Raw genomic sequence first — 6,023 nt, 5'->3', positions numbered from 1 at the left:
CTTTTAAACACCTCTGACTTACGGGGTGAAACTACTACCAACAGTCTGTGTCTCTGTTACATTATATCACTTTACTTCCTGTTCTCATACCGTACACAATATATAGTTTTAGGATAAAGCTGTTATTTCCCCCCTTAGTTGCCCCAGATAAGAATCTGTTTTTTTACAAGACAAATGACTGTATATCCAACTACTGGTTGAAACAGCTGGAGCTCTCTCTCCTTCACACCTCTTTAAGCCCAGCTGTACACACAACCATACAAAGGAAAGTGTTTGTCTGCTACTGCTTTGATTGCCTCTGTCCATCTCACAGTGCTTTCCTAAAGACCAAGCATGGCTGCGTGTGTGTGTGTGTGTGTGTGTGTGTGTGTGTGTGTGTGTGTGTGTGTGTGTGTGTGTGTGTGTGTGTGTGTGTGTGTGTGTGTGTGTGTGTGTGTGTGTGTGTGTGTGTGTGTGTGTGTGTGTGTGTGTGTGTGTGTGTGTGTGTGTGTGTGTGTGTGTGTGTGTGTGTGTGTGTGTGTGTGTGTGTGTGTGTGTGTGTGTGTGTGTGTATGTGTTTGTTAATTCACAACACTGGGTGGTATTCCCAACAATTTATCACAGCTTGACTTCAGTATTCAACGTTTGTCCAGGATGGATAAACATTTTGACAGTTAAGTCTATACATTCAGTCAGGATGATTAAAGGTATGTGTTAAGGTTTGGGACAGGGTTATGAATGGTTAAGGTACGGGTTAAGGTACGGGATAGGGTTATGAATGGTTAAGGTACGGGTTAAGGTAAGGGACAGGGTTATGAATGGTTAAGGTATATGTTAAGGTAAGGGATAGGGTTATGAATGGTTAAGGTACGGGTTAAGGTAAGGGATAGGGTTATGAATGGTTAAGGTACGGGTTAAGGTAAGGGACAGGGTTATGAATGGTTAAGGTATATGTTAAGGTAAGGGATAGGGTTATGAATGGTTAAGGTACGGGTTAAGGTAAGGGATAGGGTTATGAATGGTTAAGGTACGGGATAGGGTTATGAATGGTTAAGGTACGGGTTAAGGTAAGGGATAGGGTTATGAATGGTTAAGGTAAGGGATAGGGTTATGAATGGTTAAGGTAAGGGATAGGGTTATGAATGGTTAAGGTACGGGATAGGGTTATGAATGGTTAAGGTAAGGGATAGGGTTATGAATGGTTAAGGTAAGGGATAGGGTTATGAATGGTTAAGGTAAGGGTTAAGGTTTGGGATAGGGATATGAATGGTTAAGGTAAGGGTTAAGGTAAGGGATAGGGATATGAATGGTTAAGGTAAGGGATAGGGTTATGAATGGTTAAGGTAAGGGTTAAGGTTTGGGATAGGGTTATGAATGGTTAAGGTAAGGGTTAAGGTTTGGGATAGGGTTATGAATGGTTAAGGTAAGGGTTAAGGTAAGGGATAGGGTTATGAATGGTTAAGGTAAGGGATAGGGTTATGAATGGTTAAGGTAAGGGTTAAGGTTTGGGATAGGGTTATGAATGGTTAAGGTAAGGGTTAAGGTTTGGGATAGGGATATGTCACGCCCTGGTCAAAGTATTTTGTGTTTATCTTCATGTATTGGGTCAGGCCAGGGTGTGGCATAGAGTTTTTGTATTGTGGTGTGTTTTGTCTTGGGATTTTGGAATGTGTGTATAGTGGGATTGTAGCTTAGTGGGGTGTTCTAGGAGAGTCTATGGCTGTCTGAAGTGGTTCTCAATCAGAGGCAGGTGTTTACCGTTGTCTCTGATTGGGAACCATATTTAGGCAGCCATATTCTTTGGTTGTATTGTGGGTGATTGTCCTGTGTGTCTTGATGTCCTGGTTAGAGGTTAGTAGACACTTGTATAGGCTGTTTTCGTTTTGTAGTGTTAGTGTTTTGTTGTGTGTTACGTTGGTTTATTAAAGATGAATCACAATAGACACGCTGCAGTTTGGTCCGACTCTCCTTCACCATTAGAAAGCCGTTACAGGATATGAATGGTTAAGGTACGGGTTAAGGTAAGGGATAGGGTTATGAATGGTTAAGGTAAGGGTTAAGGTTTGGGATAGGGTTATGAATGGTTAAGGATTGGGATAGGGTTATGAATGGTTAAGGTTTGGGATAGGGTTATGAATGGTTAAGGTAAGGGTTAAGGTTTGGGATAGGGTTATGAATGGTTAAGGTTTGGGATAGAGTTATGAATGGTTAAGGTAAGGGGCTAAGGTTTGGGATAGGATAGGGTTATGAATGGTTAAGGTACGGTTTAAGGTTAAGGATAAGGTTATGAATGATTAAGGTAAGGGTTAAGGTAAGGGATAGGGTTATGAATGGTTAAGGTACGGGTTAAGGTAAGGGACAGGGTTATGAATGGTTAAGGTAAGGGTTAAGGTAAGGGATAGGGTTATGAATGGTTAAGGTACGGGTTAAGGTTTGGGATAGGGTTATGAATGGTTAAGGTAAGGGTTAAGGTAAGGGATAGGGTTATGAATGGTTAAGGTAAGGGTTAAGGTAAGGGATAGGGTTATGAATGGTTAAGGTAAGGGTTAAGGTAAGGGATAGGGTTATGAATGGTTAAGGTAAGGGTTAAGGTAAGGGATAGGGTTATGAATGATTAAGGTAAGGGTTAAGGTAAGGGATAGGGTTATGAATGGTTAAGGTACGGGTTAAGGTAAGGGACAGGGTTATGAATGGTTAAGGTAAGGGTTAAGGTTTGGGATAGGGTTATGAATGGTTAAGGTAAGGGATAGGGTTATGAATGATTAAGGTAAGGGTTAAGGTAAGGGATAGGGTTATGAATGATTAAGGTAAGGGTTAAGGTAAGGGATAGGGTTATGAATGGTTAAGGTACGGGTTAAGGTAAGGGACAGGGTTATGAATGGTTAAGGTAAGGGTTTGGGATAGGGTTATGAATGGTTAAGGTAAGGGATAGGGTTATGAATGATTAAGGTAAGGGTTAAGGTAAGGGATAGGGTTATGAATGGTTAAGGTAAGGGTTAAGGTTTGGGATAGGGTTATGAATGGTTAAGGTTTGGGATAGGGTTATGAATGGTTAAGGTTTGGGATAGGGTTATGAATGGTTAAGGTTTGGGATAGGGTTATGAATGGTTAAGGTAAGGGGCTAAGGTTTGGGATAGGTATAGGGTTATGAATGGTTAAGGTAAGGGTTAAGGTTTGGGATAAGGTTATGAATGGTTAAGGTAAGGGTTATGGTTTGGGATAGGGTTATGAATGGTTAAGGTAAGGGATAGGGTTATGAATGGTTAAGGTGTATGTTACGGTTTGGGATAGGGTTATGAATGGTTAAGGTAAGGGGCTAAGGTTTGGGATAGGGTTATGAATGATTAAGGTAAGGGTTAAGGTAAGGGATAGGGTTATGAATGGTTAAGGTAGGGGATAGGGTTATGAATGATTAAGGTAAGGGTTAAGGTAAGGGATAGGGTTATGAATGGTTAAGGTGTATGTTACGGTTTGGGATAGGGTTATGAATGGTTAAGGTGTATGTTACGGTTTGGGATAGGGTTATGAATGGTTAAGGTAAGGGGCTAAGGTTTGGGATAGGGTTATGAATGATTAAGGTAAGGGTTAAGGTTTGGGATAGGGTTATGAATGGTTAAGGTAAGGGTTATGGTTTGGGATAGGGTTATGAATGGTTAAGGTTTGGGATAGGGTTATGAATGGTTAAGGTTTGGGATAGGGTTATGAATGGTTAAGGTAAGGGTTATGGTTAGGGATAGGGTTATGAATGGTTAAGGTAAGGGATAGGGTTATGAATGGTTAAGGTGTATGTTACGGTTTGGGATAGGGTTATGAATGGTTAAGGTAAGGGGCTAAGGTTTGGGATAGGTATAGGGTTATGAATGGTTAAGGTACGGGTTAAGGTTAGGGATAGGGTTATGAATGGTTAAGGTAGGGGATAGGGTTATGAATGGTTAAGGTATATGTTAAGGTTTGGGATAGGGATACAACAGAAACAACTTGATGGTTAAGTTTAGGTATTCATTTCCAATGGATAAGGTAAGGGTTATCACTGGGATTGAACAGATGAACCTCAGAGCCAGAGCTACTTGATGGTAATAGTGTTCCCCATTGCGCCTAGTAAAATCAAATCAAAGTTTATTGGTCGCACACACAGATTTACAAATATTATCACAGGTGCAGCAAAAATGCTTGTGTTTCTAGCTACATCAGAGCAGTAATACCTAGCAACACAACAACAATAACAAGACACATGCAATCAAGAAAAAGAAAGAAAGAATGAAATATGAGAAGGAGCAATGTCAGAGACCAGAATATTAATATATATAAACTAAACTAAAATATAAATGCAACAAAGTGTTGGTCCCATGTTTCATGAGCTTATTTCTCTAATATTTTGTGCACAAATTTGTTTACATCCTTGTTCGTGAGCATTTCTTCTTTGCCAAGAAAATCCACCCACGTGACTGGTGTGGGATATCAAAAAGCTGATTAAACTTCATGATCATTACACAGGTGCACCTTGTGCTGGGGACAATAAAAGGCCACTCCAAAATGTGCAGTTTTGTCACATAACACAATGCCACAGATGTCTCAAGTTTTAAAGCTAGTTAAAATGAGTGTTAACCACCTAGCTAACGTTAGCCACAACAAATTGGAATTTGTAACATATCATAGATTTTGCATATTCGTAACATAACGTATGTTTGGCAAATTCGTTATATATCCTGACAAAATGGATGATGGGCATCCACAAATGAATACATACCAAACGTAACATATCATACTAAATGGAGTGTTTCGGATGTACACACAGAATAATAGGATATGCTCTGACGTCAGGTTGCATGAATTCAGTATATTCAATGCATTCGGAAACTTCTCAGACCCCTTGACATTTTATAAGAAACGTTAATGTGTTGAAAATCCACAAATTGTTTGGCATAGTCAACTTGTACACAGCTCTGACACACACACTTACCCCACCAGATTCCGCCAGGGGTCTTTTCACAGTCCCCAAATCCAGAACAAATTCAAGAAAGTGTACAGCATTACATAGAGCCATTATCGCATGGCACTCCAATGAACAGCAAACCAGGTTTTAAAAAACAGATAAATCAACACGTTACGGTACAATGCCTCTCCCTTATTGACCTAGATAGTTTGTGTGTATGTATTGACATGTAGGCCTTTTGTGTGCCTTTTTAAAAATGGATGTAGTTCTGTCCTTGAGCTGTTCTTGTCTATTAATGTTCTGTGTTATGTCATGTTTCATGTATTTGTGTTGGACCCCAGGAAGAGTAGCTGCTGCTTTTACCAACAGCTAATGGGGATCCTAATAAAATACCAAAAAACTACAAACATGTGCCAATATCTCCAAACACCAGTTTCACTTTGCATTATCACTTAATTATCACTTGTCTGTTGCTTTATATAATTATAAAATACATCCCACCAGCCACAGACGTCAATTCAACATCTATTCCACATTGGTTCAACGTAATTTCATTGAAATGACATGGAAACAACGTTGATTCAACCAGCTTGTGCCCAGTGGGATGTACTGTTTGACAATTTACTCTGAGATCCGCACATTTTAGTCATTAAAAGTGAAGAATGATTGACCTATAATCAAAATTCAAAGAATTTAACGAAATATATATATGTTTATATAATATGTTTATTGATGACTCGTGTGAAACGTCACAGACATGTTGTGTCTGTAAAAAAATATGTTGTTTCATTAAGATGATTTAAATGTATTCTGTCATAAAAGCAGTTCAATACAAACCATACAAATGGATATATAATGTACCATACTGTAGCGTTGTCTGTATCCCCCCCCCCCCTATATTTTAAGAAGGTCTCTACCAGTGGACCAGTGGACCTGCTGAGCCAGCACCTACAGATTAGCTTGTATTTTACTTACCTTTAGCAGGATTCCTTGCCAAGTCAATAAGGTTTGGTCTTGCTGCAGACACATGAGTGCCCCCAAAAATCTTTGCTTATTGAACTGCAAAAGAGAGAGAAAAACCTAATAGTACCATTGAACAGAGGAGGAAACC

The sequence above is a fragment of the Oncorhynchus nerka genome, linkage group LG22 (assembly GCF_034236695.1).
Source record: "Oncorhynchus nerka isolate Pitt River linkage group LG22, Oner_Uvic_2.0, whole genome shotgun sequence".
In the NCBI taxonomy this organism is placed as follows: Eukaryota; Metazoa; Chordata; class Actinopteri; order Salmoniformes; family Salmonidae; genus Oncorhynchus; species Oncorhynchus nerka.
This window is presented reverse-complemented; position numbering follows the sequence as displayed.